This window comes from Acinonyx jubatus, chromosome A1 (genome assembly GCF_027475565.1).
Source record: "Acinonyx jubatus isolate Ajub_Pintada_27869175 chromosome A1, VMU_Ajub_asm_v1.0, whole genome shotgun sequence".
NCBI lineage: Eukaryota > Metazoa > Chordata > Mammalia > Carnivora > Felidae > Acinonyx > Acinonyx jubatus.
In genome coordinates, this window is record NC_069380.1 from 39,118,921 (window position 1) to 39,137,451 (window position 18,531).

Below are 18,531 nucleotides of genomic sequence, written 5' to 3' on the forward strand. Positions count from 1 at the left end.
ATAGAAAAACAAGAGGAGCAAGTCTGTGAATGTGAGGAAGAATGAAGAAATATGTAAGATGAAAAACTGAGTTTTAAACATGAAGTAAAATGTGGGTGGCAGATGATTCTGAATACAAGCAATCATATCTAAATCTAAACTACTATTTAGGGGAAAACCATCAAAGAACGGCCCATAACTTCTCTCTAGAGGAAGATAACACAGCAGTATAAAACCTAATGAAAGAAGAGATTTTTAAATTGGATCAAAAGCTCATGTGTCAATGCAGTCTGTCAAGAAAAATACAACTTCAAAAGTCATATATCTTGTAGAGTATTCTTCAGTTGGGATTTGTCTGGTATTTTTCTTAAGATTATATGTAGGTTATGGGTCAGAGATCAAGTATCACTATCATATCAAGAGTACAACCTGTCCACATATCACTGTTGGATGTTAACCTTGGTCACCTAGGTTTCTTTACTGTGAAGTTGTGCTTTTTGTTTCCTATTTCATAGGATGCTCTTTGGAAGAAAGTCCCTCAGTGTAGCCCACACTTAAGTAGAGAGGAGTTATGTATCACCTCCTTGAAGATAACATATCTTCAAAAATTGGTTGGAATTCTTCACGAATGACTTCTATATTCTGCCCCATGTATTTTTTTTCCTCACTTATTTATGTAAGTATAGATGCATGAATACTTACTATATACTCTTGGTATAATTTAATATTCTGAATTTAATTTGTTTGCTCATGTTTTCCTAGCTTTGTCAATTGGTACTTTTTTTCAGTTAACACTTCTATCCCTTTGACATAAACTCATCATTATGTATTGCTATTGTTGAGCACATCCCTGCTTCCTGGCATGACAAGATGCTTCAGGTTCATATTATATGTTTCCCGCCCCAGTCCTATAATCAGCCATATGTCCAAGCTCCCACCCTCTGCCATCCATCTACTTAATTGTTCAGTTCTAGTATACACATATAGTGCATGTGTATGTTTCAGAGTTTTTAACCAAAATCCCATAGAAAATTTTATTCACTAAAGTAGGGTTTTTTTATGTTCAGTACCTTTTGACTTTATTCTTACAGAATCCACTTATTCCCAAAGCTACTTAGGTCAACATCTTTTCCATCACTACCCCATGCAGTGATGTTGTTTCATATATTTGTAATATAGCTAGATTGCTTTGTCATATTGGATGCTCCATTCTGGTATCTTCCAGCCTCCTAAATAAATTTTTAAATCTGCATATAATAAGGTTCATTTTGTATAGTATGGGTCTAAATGTATAAGGTCATTTATCCACAATACTGTAGCATATAGAATATTTTAACCACCTTAAACAATCCTGTCCTTTACCTATTAGTCTTTCTCAGCCTAAATAGCTTTTAACTAGTGATCTATCTACCATCTCCACAGTCCCTACATTTAAAAAAAAAATTTTAATGTTTATTTATTTTTGAGAGAGAGAGAGACAGAGACAGAGACAGAGATAGAGCACGAATGGGGGAAGAGCAGAGAGAGAGGGAGACTCAGAGTCCAAGCAGGCTCCAGGATCTGAGCTGTCAGCACAGAGACCGACGTGGGCTTGAACTGAGATCATGACCTGAGCTGAGGTTGGGACACTTAGCCGACTGAGTCACTCAGGCACCCTTCTACAGTCCTTACATTTTTAAAAATAAAGTCATGTTTTTGTATTTTTACTTTGTTATTCTTTAATAATATAAATAATATCAAAAATCGGCAGTGCTAGTGGTGACAGTGTGATTTCTAAAAGATATTTGACAGAATATCCTTTGATGACATGATGTTTTCTATAAATGTAACATATATTTAAAATGAATCAAGCAATTTTGCAAATGAAAAATATCCTGCTTACTAAATCATGCACAGACCCTTTAATAGACCTCTACACTGCAAGTCACAAGTCATCAGGAATACAAGTTAAAACACTGAGAAAATCTACGGATGAAATATGCTTATAACATATCATTGTAAAAGTTGAAAAAAAAAATGAATCTCAGGCTTGTACTAAGTGGAGTGTAATGTTCTAAACAGGAAGAATTGGGCTCTGTGCAAGAGTCACAGAATATGATCCAAATATAAAATATGAAATATTCAAAATAAACATAGATATAAATTAGTATGAGCAAGGAAGAGTTTGAACAATAGAGGATCTTAGCACATTTGACATGTGAGACATAGGAAGCAAGTTTGAGTAATAAGCACAGTTCAGAACATTATGTCTGCCACCTAAAGCATGTGAATATGGTATAGTCTTTGTTAATGAAGGCACCATTCCTTAAGCAGGGCAATTATGGTGTTGTGAAGTAGAGAAAAGATGGAAGAATTAATGAAGCTTTGCAAGTGTTTCCTAGTGCTAAAGCATGATAATCCATTACCTTCTTTCCAGGCTCTTAATTGTCCTTACAAGTCTCAAGATCCCAAAATTCCCATGATGGTTCTCCAGACATTAAAAAAAATATCTGGTAGACATGGGGTGAAGAGGAGAGAGCTCCAATCATGCATACACAAAAATTTATTGTGCATCAGAAAAGTGCCATAAATTTTGCAAGGCAGAATGTAGAATTAAATGACATATTTTCTGCCTTTTAGAAATCAGTAGCAATTTTTATGATAGAAAAGTAAATAAGCAGTTACAAAATAATATAATAAATGCTATACTAAAGTACTGAGACTGCTTATCTCAGTTAGAAGCTTTTCTAGGAAGGCCAGATACCTTTTTATCTAAATTTGATATGTTTCATATTACATCCATGGTTCAGATTTGCATGATACATTGGGTTTCCCAGGAAGCACTAAAGCTCCCTCAGCCAGATTTCATGCTTCCAAAATTAAGTGAAGCTGTTGGGGTATTTTCTGAATAAAAATAAGATCAGGTTGTCTTATTATTGAATTAAGTGATAAGAATTGGTGATTAACCATATGGACCACATGTAAGGGGTTAGAGAGAGAATGAAAGCAGGTGAATATTAATTAGCTCATAGTTATTCTGAGGATAAAAGGAAGCAATTTATCTGAAAGCAATTTGAAATACAATAAAAGAAAAGTTGACATTTATTAGGTTTCCCACAAAATTTCTATAATCTAACACATTAAAGAGGGAGTGGAGATGAGTGCTGGTAAATAATTAAATATTACCAAAATGAATTGTTGTAACTCAGGTATTGTGCCTGGTATATTTCACAATTTCTACTTCTTATGACCTATGGAGAAATTAAAAATGTAATAAATTGTTTGTGTATACCCTCATTACCTGCAATAGTTTTGTCCTTAAAAAAACAAAAAAAAACTTGTAAGAAACCAGCAAGGACATAAAAAAATATCTTATGACCCACCTCACCTTGCTTATCTCTACTATGAATATTTCAATTGAATAATTTAACAATGCTGGATTCCAGCACTCTCATGTTGGCAAATGGCTAAACTGCACTGTTCTCACTAACTATATTCACAAATGGGCCATGCCTTATTTCTACACATATTCTTATTTTGCCCCACATTCTACTGGGGATTCTTTTGTTGGCCTGTTCTATAAGCAGACCAAAAATAATATGGTAACCCCAACTGCAAATGTATTAGTAACCTTGACAGTTATAAAATATCTCTGTGCTCTTGTGCCAAGTGGAAGCCCAGTTTTACACATTTTAACAACAAAAATAGTGCTAGAGTAAAACTGCAGAGAAAGGTGTAATTTGTTATACTCCTGCTGGACGTTAATGATGTTCTAGCAAATAATAGCACTTTTACTCATGGCAGATGAAGATACCAGTCTAAGATTACAGAGGGAAGAAAGCATGATTTAAAAAACTCAATTTCTCTGTAAAATACCCAGATTAGAAATCCTTTCAATGATATGTAAAGCTGGTAGTGTAACAGGAGATCTTTGCTTTGTTTTTTGTTTTTTATTTTTTTATTTATTTTTTCTTTTCTCCTTAAGAGTTAGGAGACTCAATAACTGAAGGAGCCTTGATAAGATTTGGAAATTTTTGAGGGTTGTTGACTTATCAGAGAACCACAGCTTATCATGTAAATGTAATGCATGCAAATTTGTAAAGATAAGAGGCAGGCACTTTTATAGTCTTACTGAAAGAGATACTTGCTAGGTGAGATGACAGTACCTTGAAACTTGATTCTATTTATTGACTCACAGTGGATATAAAGAATACAAATAAATTTCACTTGGAGATGAAGAAAATAAATAGAAACTGAAGATTTTTCAATAGCGTAGGGAGGAAAAATCACTTCAGATATAAGGGAGAATATTCTGAAAGGTGTAGCAAAAGGGAAAAAAATGAGAAACTAGATGTTATATGATTTTAGGCCCTTTTCCATCAAGGACAAAATTTTAAATAAATTAGTCATGCAGAAGCTAAACTGTGCCCCTTATTGGCTTACTCATTTTTGAGTATTGCCCTGCTAAGTATTCTTAAATCTATTTCCTGAAATGAGCATCTTCCAATTCACCAAACTTCATCTCCCATTTCCACAACTGATTCTCCCATGTGGACAATGTTGTCAATCTGAACTGTTCTACTACTGGAATGTAGGGCTCCATACTTCTCCGAATATATCCCTTGGATATCCCTGCATATCTCCGTTTCACTATTTCTATTCTCATATATTACTGTATTCTTCCAGTTCCTTAACTGGTTTTTCCCTTTCTTTCTGTCATGTTTCTATTTTCCTCCATCCTTCCCTTTCTTTTCTACCCAACCTGTATATATTGGTACATCACTTTGACCAGGATCTTCTGTTCTGACTGTCTACCCTTACCCTCCACTCTCTCTCTTTTTTCTTTTGATTTTTAATGTTTCTATTTATTTTTGAGAGAGAAAGAGACAGAGTGAGTGGGGTAGGAGGAGAAGAATCTGAAGCAGGCTGATGCGGGGCTCGAACTCACAAGCCGTGAGATCATGACCTGAGCTGAGGTAGGACGCTCAACCCACTGAGCCACCTGGGCGTCCCATCCACTCTCTTCTTTCTAATGAATTTCTGAAAAATTAAAGGTGTCCACACTTGTGATTTTTCCTGTCTCCATTTATAAGATATTCCAAATAGTTAGCATTCTTCTTTTACACCAAACCTACTCTAAAAATTTATTTTGTAACTATTTCATTGGCAAAATAGAGATCACCTGTCATGAAACTAATCAATTACCTTTATCTCCCATTATTAAGTCACTTTACATCTTTGTTCACCATTATCTCACTTTTCCCTTAGGCAGAAGGACTAATCTGAATTCCTTTCCAGAAACAACTTTCCAGACCTGTCTCAGACAGGCTTATATATCAAACTGCCTACTTGATATCTCTGACTGGGATGCTAAAACACTTCTTAAAATTTCTATGTTCAACAATGTACTTCTGATTTTCTTCACACCCAAAACCTGCTCCACCCATAGGTTTCCCATTTTCATTCAGGTCAACTCTATCTTTCCATCTGTTTAGAGCAAATACACTACAGTCATCCCTGACTCCTCTCTTTTACTTATAAACAGCTTTAAAAGGCAAGAAGTCTTGTTGGTTCCACCTCCAAAATATATACAGATATAAAAATAGTACAGTATCAAAGTGAATTTCATGACTTTGATTATTCAACTCTGGTTAAAGGAAATGTCCTTGTTTTTAGGAAGCATAGAAAATAAAAAGTTAAAAAATATATTATTCTAAAGGAAAAAGTATGTATGTCCAGAATCCACATTTTTCTCATTCTATCCACTGCTACCCCCCATAAGAGCCACCATCACCTTCACTTAGGTATCTGAACAGCCTTTTCACCAGTCTCCTTAGATCTTCCTTATCACTTCCCCATGGTTCCCACAACTTACTATTAATAGCTGCCATAATATTCTTTCAAATTTATAATCTAGAGCATGACAATATTCTGCAATAAACCACAATGGTTTCTCATATCACTCAGGGTAAAATCCAAAGTCTTAGCATGACTTAAAAAGATCTGGAATATTTTCATCCTTTATTACTTTTTTTGATCTCAGGTCTTTATATCCCCTGCCTCTCTCAGTCCTTGCAAGAGACGGGGGGAGGGGAAGGGGGCACTGTTCATGGAAGGGGGTCATTAGGGTGGCACATAGCTATTTAGCATCTAAAAATCACCTTACAAACCCTCGTTCTAGTCACACTTTTGGAAAAGATACCCAAAACTGTTGGATAGGTGGATATTCAAAATTTATATGGCAAAAATAAAGTGATATATGCTTGGCCACCTGTCTTTTCCAAATCATATACCCTTCATCACACTTTGGGGATTTTTAAGTAATTGGTCATATCTGCTCTAACGTTTTAGGCTCCTTGATGCCAGGGACCTAGGCAAGTACTATACACTGCAAGGCTCATAATCTTAGCTCAGTTAATATCCCACTGATTTATATCAATATTCTCTCTCTCCTAAACTTCTTCAGATTAGTGAATACTTTGGAAACTCTTTAGCTTTTGACTGTTCAAATATGTATGCCTATACTCTTAAGTGCCTATTTACTATAGTTTGAGGTCAAATACTAGCCTCTTTTCCTTTACCTGAAATAGTACCCTGTATGCTACAATCAAATTGAATTTACTTCTTCAGTCCCAAGTGATTTAGAAATAAAGATTATAACCATTTGTTGGAGTTCTGTACACAAATATCCAACTGTATGAATATATTATATCTGGGTGTATAAAATTAAAAATGGTGTGACAGGATGAGGCAGATGAGATAAGGATCTCTGAGCAATGTTAAGAATTTTAGATATAATTTAAAAAAGAGGGGTTATGTAATGGGGTATTAGTTAGATTTCCATTATTTTCAAAGAATGCTCTAAGTGCAATGCAGAACACATATTTCTGGAAATCAAGCTTCCATGGGAAGTTAAAATGCAATATTCACACAAGAAATGATTCTGGCTTGAGTCAGGAGGGAGAATAAATATATGTGAGAGAATTTGTATATGGAATTGAGAGATTGTCATCATTAATTAGGCATAAAATTGAGGAAGAAGTCAGTGATACATTCCAGATTTCTACCTTTGTATATGTTCACTTTTAACCAGCAAGTGAAGATAGAAAGAATAGCAGGGATATTTTTGGGTGAGTGATGATCTCAGTTTTTATTATTTTTAATATTAGCCCCTGAAAGTGATATCTAAAAGGCAATTGTAAAAATAGATCTGAAGCTCAAAAATATGTTCTGTGTACAGTATATTAGATTTTGGAGTTCTAACACACACATGGCAGCCAAAGAAGTGAGAATGAATGAGATGTCTTGGGGAAAAGTATAAATTGCAGTTCACAAAGCCAAATACTACCCTGGTTGTTTGGATAACAAAAACAAGTAAAGCTTTCCAAATCTAAGAGTAGTAGAGAAGGTTTTGACCTGGAGACCACATGCTTCACTTCATGGAGCCAGCTGGCCTTCAACACTAGGGAATCATTAGATCATCTAATTTGGAATGGAAGCCAAATGTCTACATTTTGAATACACTGTTCTTTGCATATTATGGTAATTCTTGTAGCAAGCAAAGAAATGGTCTCTGAATGTCATAAGTAAAAAGGTGCATTTTTTTATTTATTTACTTTGGGAGGAAGAGAGAGTGCGCCCATGAGCATGAGTCGGGGAGGGGCAGAGAGAAAGAGGGAGAGAGAGCATAGCAAGCAGGCTATAGACCCAGCACAGAGCTAGCTCAATGTGGGGCTCGATCCCGTGTCCATGAGATCATGATCTGAGCCACAATCCAGAGTCAGCCGCCTAACTGACTGAGCCATCCATGTGCCACAATAGGTGCATTTTCATGATATTTATCTTCACATAACTGGTGAGATATTACAGAGTGTTTCAGGCTTACAAAGCAGACAGGAATCAAGGAGTTTTAGTGAGCTTGGCATCATGAGCAATCTGTCTAAAACATCTCCAACATAATAACCACTGAACATTAGCTCAGTTCCATTTCTACTTTTCTAACTCTAGATTTAAAGCTCCAAAAGGGAATGTCTGATTGGCCAATCCAAGGGCAAACATCTCTGTGTCAGTAATAAGCAGGTACAAAGTAGGTTTACTCACTTTGCTTTCCTATATGGTAAGAAGGTCACTGAATTCTGTCATCACTACACATTAGGGGATATTCCTTTAAGAGGAGTGGAGAATCCATGCTGGAGAGTTAAATATCTTCTCCAAAAAAGTAATGAATGCTTTATTTAAAACACTATGTGCTGAACACAAATATCCAGCCCAGTTTTGGCTCAAAAGCAAAGTCATGCACCATCATCTAATGATAGAGCAAGAAAGAAAGAAAAATTGGCTTGAACTAATAAGTACTAAAATTTAAGGAATGACTCTAGTGAACAGATATCAGGTCCAACTAATATTTCCTTCAAGGTTTCAAGAAAAATATCTGGTGTCATTAGGCCAATATATATATATATATATATATACATATATATATATATATATGTATATATATATATATATGTATATATATATATATATTAATTGGACAGGCTATACAGCAATATGCATAAATGGTTTAATGCCTCACACTAAAATGCATCCTTTGGATTTTGTAATGTGGGGATTAGAATCTAGTTCTGGGAGTAGAAACCAGATTTTAGAAGATGAAAAATAACGATTTCATAAAAATGTTTAGATAACCATTATAGACAACTTGTTGAAAAATGTGGCTATGAAGTGAAATAGCGAGGTAAGGCAAAAACTAAATAGGATCTCTCTGAAGCCTTGAAAGGGGAGAGAGATGAACATGTTTAAATGATAATGTGGCATATATAGAAAGAGAGAGACTAATTATCTAGAAGTAAGCAGATAATCATTAAATTGAAAGATAAGCTGAGAAATGACCCAAAAATGTAGGTAGAGGGATTAGAGATAGATAGAATCAATGCGTGCCTCTTCCTGAATAGTAAGTGAGGCTAAGGAGAATCCTAAAAGAAAGAGGTTTGTGAACTGGTGGTGGGTGCTGAGAATGTTCCTTTCAACCAACTGACAAACTGAAATAGAAGAAAATATGAGAGGGGTGCTTGGGGGGCTCAGTCGGTTGAGGGACTGATTTCTACTCAGGTCATGATCTCTCAGTTTGTGGGTTCGAGCCCTGTATCAGGCTCTGTGCTGACAGCTCAGAGTCTGGAGCCTGCTTTGGATTCTGTGTCTCCCTCTCTCTGCCCCTTCCCTGCTCATGCTTTGTCTCTCTCTTTCTCTCAAAAAAGAATAAATGTTAAAAAAATTTTTTTAAAGACGAAAATATGAGAATGGGTGATGATAAATAAATCTGAGTTTTGAGGAGATTAAGGATATCTTAAATAATGTGAGAATTGGGGATTTCTCTTTATTATTTAATTCAATTGTCTGAGTTGTCAACAAGAATTTGGAATCTTGTTCATGATCATAACTTTCTCCATCACTCTCCTCCAATTTACATATCTCTGTAGTTTTTAAATCCTGTCAATGCCACCAAATATCTCCCAAATCTATCCCTTCTTAACCATAATATCATAATTTCACTGTGGCTTTTCTTGTAGGCTTTACCAATATTCAGCTAACTGAATTTTTTTCCACTCCTTTATCTCTGCAGTCACTTTTTCCTAATGTTTTCAATTATCTGCTGGAAAAAAATTTTAGCTGATTGTCTCATATGATAAAGCAGAAAACTGTTACAAAGTCTATGATAGTCTGTTGCTGAACTTGATTTCTGTTCTGTATCTTCCCCACACTCAAACATTATGCACACATTTGATGTTATCAAAATTTCCCTAAAGTCAAGATGCTCATTTGATTGTTTATTTATTTTTATTATACATTGGCTTATTTATTTACATGCTTATATTTTACAATGTCCTTCTCTTCTATCCTAATTAAGGAATCTTTACCCTTTAAGGTCTTGATCAAATATCTTCTAGTGAACATAATGCTTTCTTAATTTTGTACATTTCCAAAGATTTTGCACACCTGAATATAGTACTTATTCTACTAAATGTTACTTAAAACATTAATGTCTATCATAACCACTCCAGTGTGTGCTACTTGAAGAGACGATGCCTTCTGAATGAGTATTCTACTTTTCAGGAAATATTCTGCCAGTTCCTTTTATTTTATGAAATATATAACCATCATTTTAATATTTATTTATTTATTTATTTATTTATTTAATTTATTTATACATTAAGAACAACATAACCTCAAACCCATAGCAGATCAGCATACAGAGTGTGTATATATAGTTTTACTGCAAATGTTTTTGCCCAAAATATTTAGATATTTGAACAGCCTTGGGGTGTTATTTATTCAGATGGAATAATGATTTCTAAAATCCCATTCAGAGAAATATTTACAGAGTCTGAGAAACATGTGGAAAAGTGTCAATGTCAGCAATGGGATTAGCTGCCAGGTACATTTTGGAAATTCCTTAAATGGGGACTAAACTTCCTGAGAATAGGAAAAAATAAATGCTTTCTTTTTTGCATCTCCTTAGAGTTAGTTCTCCTGGGATAGATATTAGTTGAGACAGCCTGAGAAATTTAAGTCACTGTGGATAAATGACGAGTGGATTATTTTATACAGATAAATGGAAGTTATAAATTAATGTGTAATATTTATGGTTACCAAATGTTTCAGAACTTTAAGAAATAGCAATTTATTGTTTAGCATATTTTGCAAATAAGTTATAAAAACTATGTTTATATTGATGAATTCAAAGATGGCAAATTATGTGTATGTGCTATTAAGGTTCAGTTATAAATAATCTTATCAGTATTAGAAATAATTTAAGTGCAGAAACTAAATTAATATCCATTATTTACCCAAACATACACTACTTGAATAGAGCTTTCGATGTGGTATACAACAGCTAATTGATAAGTCCATAGACGTATGTCACAGTGCGTTAAACAAATAATCACATTTGCTACCTCACCTTTCCTCAATTGTCACTATGAACTTGCTCTCGGATACTTGGTACTGTGATCAAGTCTAGGCCAAATCTAACGATGCGTTCAACTCCTTTCAGTAATAAGTCCTGTCATCATTTTCAGTCACAAGAATTTTCCATGTAATCAATACACCAAGTCCATGGTAATGACCAATTTCCAAGCTTCAAGTGAAATCTTCTCGCCTGGTCTAGCTCAAGTCTGGTGCCAAGTCTTTTGGAAGAAAAAGTCACTGTGCGGCTTCATCTCTCTTTACCTGTGTAGTTCTCCTATTTCCCTTTCCTCATTAACTAGCCTGCTGCTGGTGACTCCTGAGTTGAAAGATGGTAAAGCAGGAGACGTAAGGTGCAAAAAGGTCCCCTTTTTCTGGCATTTGTGCGATTAGGCTTTGTTACCTCTGGACTTAGCAGTCACCAAACTGACACATTCTTGGCCTGGCAGATAATAAAAGCAAGCTGTTTTTTTGGAGCTTATTTATGAGTTTTTTAGAAACACCCTCGGGGGATATTTGCTAGACTTCCTCTGACGTGTGTAATTTTTCTTCCTGGTGATCACTAACGTTTCTTCTCTCAACACTAAGAACTTTGGCATTTTGGCCATCATATTTTTTAAGGGGTGATGGAGAATCCCCTCTCTAAGCAACCTCATAGGAATGACTAAAATGCCTGTAGTCTCATTCTCTGCTATGTGATGTATATTTGGTAACCATAGCAAAACAAAAACAAAAAGAAAGAAAAGAAAAAAGAAAAACACAAACAAGCAAATGAAACAGCGAGAACAGAAAAAAGAAAATAAACAAAACTCATACATCGTTTCCTCTACAACTGATGGAGATATAAGCCAGCAGGGGTCCAGTACAATGTGTAATTTAAATGTGTAACCTTTGTTCCAAAAGAAGGAGAAAAAGTACTCTTAAAAAATAAAATTCAAAATAAATTTTAAGACTAATTACCTTCATTAAGCAATTCATGAATTGAGCAGTATCCTATCTAGCAAGTAGAATGGAGCTCTAAGGAGTTGTACAAAATGGAAGGTTTTATAAAAGGAAGTAGAGTGGGGCAAGAAAGTTACAATAAAAGAAAATAAAGAATTGTTTTAGGCAAGGTCACATTCCCTCAGAGGAAGAATAGCAGATCCTGTTAGGTGGATTACCTCATGTTCCTCTGGGGGATAGAAAGAGCCCATGTGACAGATTTCCTCATTGGTGCTGACCTGAAAACTCCTGATTGACTTTTAAGATGACTTTTCTGGGGAAGGCTGAAATTGCAATTAAATTAGGTATTAAAAGCCCTGGTTTCATAACTTGGTCTAGCATGAGTGACTCCATCTTGAGCCTTCACTTTTTCTTTTTAACAGTACTAACATAAAACTAAAAAACTAGAAAGATAGACAAATCTATACCTGTCTATCTATCGACTATTTAAATCCTTTCTTCCACAGTCTTTCAGTCCAGCTGTCATAAATTTTTTATTTGCTATTTAATGTCAAGCTCCCTCAGACATAGGGATACTCAGAGGCTGCATGAAAACTCTCACTAGTACTCAGGGCTCTTAGCCACAACTTGATGAGCAGTAAATTGGCTTCTGGGTCCCTTCTTCTGTAGACTGCTAGATAGATGCCAGCACCCTGTTTGGAGCTGGGCCAATCACACTTACCCATGGCAGACAAGCAATCGCCAAGTGACTGCAATCTCAGCACGAAGTTATGCTAAGTTTTTAGATCAAAGATGTATGAGAAACTCACCCCTTCAAGTCTCCAGCTGAAGGTGCTGTGGTGCTGACTGCCCAGAGCAGAATGTCCATGGCATGCCCCATCCCAAGATGCCACAGGACATATGCAGAAAATCTTGACCACCTTTGTGACTGTGTCCAGATCTCCATTTGGGGAAGACAACAGTGAGAGAACACAGGGGTCCCTATGCCAATATGACCCAGATGCCACTCTAGGCAGAAGGTGGTAGTGGAAGCTGGGCAGGGGTAGGAAGTAGATCCATGTGGGGTCCTTAGCACTAAGAGGAAGAACCTAAGAGGAAGAATCTACAAAGAATCTATCTAGGGGAAGTTTAGGAGATGGGGCCACATGGGAAGCTCGAAATCTTTGGGGCATGCTCCACTGTCCTAAGGATTTCACTTAAAAACATAGATTCAAAGACAATATTAAGAGTTTTAATGGGTTGACCACAGAACATTAAGCCCAAGCACAGCTATCTTCTGAAGGTGGATCTGTGTGAAACTTCATCGGCCACGGATTGTGAAGTGGCCCCCTGACGGACAGTTCAATTCAATGAAATTCTCTCTCTCTTCCTTTCTCATGAGCTCATTAATTCTCACTTTCTTGTGCTCCCTCTTGCTTTCCTTCACTCAGCGTCTCTTCAGTTCTTCTGACTCCTCAGTGAGCTTCTCCAAGCACTGTAAGATCCTAATCCAGTACACCTTTCTCCACCCCACACAAGGTTTACAAATTTCCCTCTATAAGGGACTCTCTTACCAGGCTTGAGAGAAAAAAAGGAAGGGCAGACAATATTCGCTGTCCTTCCTTCTTGAGAGTGGAGCATGTGGTGAGTAGAGTTTGGACTCACAACACACTGATAAATCTCTCCAAATAAAATTTTCACTTTAATTTCCCAATTACTCTTTCAATTATAGATCTCAGGTGTGTAGTCAAATACGAGTGATTACATCAGTCAAAAGTACCTCCTTTGCAAAAGTCTGTTTAGATGGTTTAAATCTCATGTTACAATGAATAGAAGCAGTTAGCATATTCTCTGGGGTTGCCTCATTCAAAATGGACATATCCTGTTAAATGTGGACCTATGTGTATAAAGATAAAGTAAATATAGATATGTATAGAGTATGTGTTATGTAACCAAAGGCTGAATTGTAATCTCTTATGGATAAACCACCCAATTTTGCACACAGATTGTTGAAGATTCCAATAGTTATTGTTAGGATGTACTCAGAAAAACTAATGAACACACACCTTTTCCCAGTGTGCCTCCAAATAATCAATACAAATGACAATGGCCTCAATAATTTAGAGAAACATTTCAGTGTGTACATTTTATTCCATTTATTTTGCCAATGTCAGAAGTTATTAGATATTTGTTTAGTCTGTTTTAAATGGAGTGGTTGAGTTTGTAAGAGATGAATCACTGGGTTTTACTCCTGAAGCCAAGACTACACTGTATGTTAACTAATTTGAATTTATATTAAAAATTTTTTAAAAAGAAAATTAAAATAAATAAATAAATAATGTAAATTGAGTTTTGTTTCAGCTTATCTTGACTTCACAGATCAACATTTCAGAATTTCCATATATATTATTCAACTATTTTACTGTCTCACATTTTCCTAGTCTACCTCCCAAACCTCACACTTTACTAAAATTTGTCTACTTTTAACAATTCAGCTTAAATTTCTTATTTTTCCTAAAATCTCTGTTGTCCTTTCTGTTCATTCCATAATATTGTTTTCCATAAAATCTAAAGATTTCAAAATTCAAACAATTGCTTAGGAATTATTTAAAAGTACACAATAAACCTTCTTGAATTATTTTATTCATTTAATTTTATTCTTTAGAAAATGCACTATAAGATTTTTTCCTCATTACTGATCACAATCTCTTTGATAAGTGTTATATGCAATTACATTGTGGAGGAAGGCAAATGAAGCTAGGAATGTAAATATTAAAAAAATGAATTGAAAAATGACTAAGTAAATAATTTGAGAGGTTTTACATGAGGTGTGTTGATAATGTGGCATAAACTGAAGACTTCAAACTAATAAGTTTGAAAACTTCAAACTTCAAACTTCAGTATATAGTTCCAGAAAGCAAGTAAAGTGTATGCAAAAGTAATAAAATTTAGATGTATTCTTTTATTTATTTACTTACTACTTTTGAAAAAATAGGAGGAATACTAAAGGCATTTAGTTACTTTTAAATTTTTCTCTCTTATTTATAAGACTCTAAAAAGCCTAAAAATTTAAAGCAAAGCAATGTTTAGGATTTATCTTTTTTTTTTCCTGTGTTTGTTTAAGAAATGTTCCTTTAGGTCTCTCCCTTTCTGGCTTGAGTTAGGAACACCGGCAGCACAATTCTTACCCTGAGATAGATTAGAATTACTCAAGCACTAAGAGATAAAATACTGAACCAAATATGTATGGGATAGGAACTGTGACAGGTGCCCCTGACACAAACCAAATATAATACGCCACACCCAAGGAATGTTGTATCAAGGGGAATACCGATACAATAAAGTAGATTCATTGAAAATAATAATACATTGAAATCGAAAAAGATATAGAAGTTGCAAAGAATCTCTTTGTTTACTAGTGCCTGTATAAAATATATGTATGAATATTGAATGAATAAATTCAGGGCTTCATAAAATTCCTTTTAAGTCTGAGTAGATGTTTCTCTATTTTACTACTTTAAATCCAGTGCTTCACATATATTATGTGTTCAATAAATATGTGTTGATTAACTAGGTCAAAATTTTCCCAGATAATGAGATTTTGAATATATTAATCAACCTAAGTAGTAGTTTAGGTTTGTAATTAGAGATGACTTAATGCAATATATAATTTTTATTATGCATAATAGAACTCTAAAATAAAAATAAAGATCTACACCATATTTGTGATTGCCTGAAAAGACCTCATGGATCTAAGAACATGTGTCTTTAACCTTCACATGAGGAGGACTTTAAATGTTTTTAAGCAGCTATATCTACTCACTTCTTATTTCAGGGATTTTTCCCTTTTGGAAGATGTTTTTTAAATTTTACACAAATTGGACGCTTTTTCTCTATATATCATAAAGAAATAAAACTATAAAAACTTTTCTATTTCTGGGGCAGAGATGAGAAAGTTTTCTAAATGGAGCTGATATAGCCCTAGAGATGCAATATAGATAAAAGTAATTCTCAGGAAAAAAAAAATGGCAACCATAGCAACCGTACAGAACACACTGAAGGGGAGTACATATCCTTGAAGATCAGTGTTGTTCAAATTAAACAGCGTCTAGAAGGAATAGTGCTGGTTACGGCTCCAGAAATATAATTTAGTAAAACTCGACCCTTAATATTTGAATTAAAAAAAATGTGACCATAATTAGATTAAACAATCTTGACACCAGAAGAAATTATATTGTTACATGTTGTTCAAATCTGTATGAGATTGTTTTAAAATTGTATAAGAAAAAACATAGAGACTGGACATATACATATAATTGAAAATGATAAAAGAAGATACATTTAGACAGGATTTGAGACCAGTTATAGAGAAAGAAGAGAAAGTAATTCAAAATGATGAACATATTTGGGGCGCCTGGATGGCTCAGTCTGTTAAGTGTCGGACTTCAGCCTAGGTCATGATGGTGCACTCCGTGGGCCAGCTATGCTGACAGTTCAGAGCCTGGAGCCGGCCTCAGATGCTGTGTCTCCTTCTCTCTACCCCTCCCCTGCTTGTGCTCTCTCTCTCTCAAAAATAAATAAACATTAAATTTTTTAAAAAATGATGAACATATTACACAATATTTGTAAATTTAGATGCATACTTCTATTAAGATTGTAACAGGAAAAGGATGGCACACTCAAAATGGGCAATATGAGTAACAGTTACAATTTTAATGTTTATAAAAATGTAGTTTTAGGGAAACCAGAGGGATACTGTAGTGATGTCTGACTGGTGTTAGGAAGCTTTTACCATCCCTAACCCACAGGGGAAAAAAGGGAGCAGATTCTATCAAAAGTCAGACACAGTAGCCTATCAGAGATACATAATAGGAGTCAGAAGGACAGAACATTGGATAGGATCAGCAGTCTTGAGATCAATGTGATTTTGGTCAAGAACGGAAGTTAACACCTAAAGAAACTTCATAGGAAGGTAACCAAGGGAATAAATACTCTAACTTCATCTTCTTGCTTCCTAGGGTCTCCTAATGAGGCTTCCCATTGTCTATACCCAACTGAAATGCAGAGGCACAGAACCCTGTCGATGAAATCATGAAGGTGAGCTTTCTGGGACAAGAGAACAGAAGCAGACGACAAGAAACATAGGAGAGAGAATTGGAACAAGCCACCATATTTAGGTTGTTTAGTTATTCTTCACAAACTTCACTGTATAACATGTGCTTAATTATTCCTTTAAATGACTTTTTGCTTGTGTTATTGGTAAATTCATGTGTTAAAATAGTCCATCAGATCTATTACACTCAGGATGCTGGTTTCCCATTTAAGTAGACCAGTAAGCTGTACCCCTATTTAAAAGTGGCCCCCCATGTCACGTTTCCCACTCTGGAAGTGTTTTGCATTGGGTTCCTCAGAAGCAGACTCTGACATGACAATTTATAGACAGCTGGTTTACTAAGGCAGTGCACCCACAAAAGGAAGAGGGAAGAGAATAGGGGAAGCAGGCCCAGATTAGGGAAAGAAGCCAGACTGTACTTTCACAGGAGGTTTCAGACTTAGCCCAAACCTGTAAGGAGCTCCAGAATGTAAATTATACCTCAGTTTGCTAAAGGCACACAATGCGCTTATCTACATAGAAATGCTTGTAATATAAGAAATTCAGCTTCCTAATGAATAAATGAGTTGTAGGGAAAGAAAACTGAACATTTATTGGTGACACAGATATATCACTAAAAACCTTAATTATTGCACCATACTTAGAGACCACTGAGATATGTGATACTAATCTCTAAACAAGAACAGACTTGTATTGTTCAGATATTTGAAATGGAAGAAAAAAGAGGGAAGATGGTTTTTAGGTCCTCTTTCTGTATAAAACTGTACCCCCATAGCCTCTTTTGTTACCCAGCACTCCCTCCACATCCTTCACCCCACCCTACACACACACACACACACACACACACACACACACACCCCACAAATTTCCAATTTATTTTGCGACTATGAACTGAGAAGCCAGATAACAAATTGTAAATTTAAAGGAAAATGACAGATTCTGTACCTACATATTTTGGGGGCTGGGGAAATTATGTTAGATCTTTTGGAATAAGGAGTGAGAACTGACAAAACTGATTATGTCCACAGGTTCTTTTGTTCCACCAGAGGGTGTCCCTAATGACACATGGAAAACACACCCAACATTTGAATTTCATAATTTCAGTTTTGGAAGATTAATAACTCTCTCTCTCTCTCTCTCTTTTTTTACCTTTGCTCTTTCAAAGGCATTAGAACTGAAGTTCCCATTTATCAGCATGTTAAAAATATCTTTTGCAACATATTGTACTCCAAGCCCTACACTTGGTGTTCTGCGTGATGGGGTCCACCCCATCACTGTGGCCGGGCTATGATCAGTGGAGCTCGAGTGTCCTACACAGGCTAGGACTGCAGAGAAATTCCAGAGCACTTTGGTATGGACTGTGGACATTTCTCAAAGAGGTCCGATCTGAGCTTTAACCTCCTGAGGACTCCTATGGAACAAGTATAAAAGTGAAGTCAGACATCTTGGGAAAGAAAATAGGCATCTCTGCACAAACTGGGAGATGGTTTTGGCTCTCTTGGCTATTTAGAAACCCTAAGAAATCTGCTGATATTTTAAAGAAACAAAAAAAGATGATTTATGATGATATCACA

At 35.4% G+C, this 18,531-nt stretch overlaps 1 long non-coding RNA gene across 1 annotated transcript in view; it reads left to right on the top strand.

Annotated features, from left to right (window-relative positions):
- Window positions 1–18,174, top strand: part of LOC106970598 (uncharacterized) — a 215,141-nt gene extending 196,967 nt beyond the window's left edge. The window contains exon 6 of the long non-coding RNA XR_001429528.3: window positions 16,863–18,174. This is a non-coding gene — a long non-coding RNA (uncharacterized LOC106970598). The remainder of the gene's footprint in view (window positions 1–16,862) is intronic.
- The last annotated feature ends 357 nt before the right edge of the window (window positions 18,175–18,531 follow it).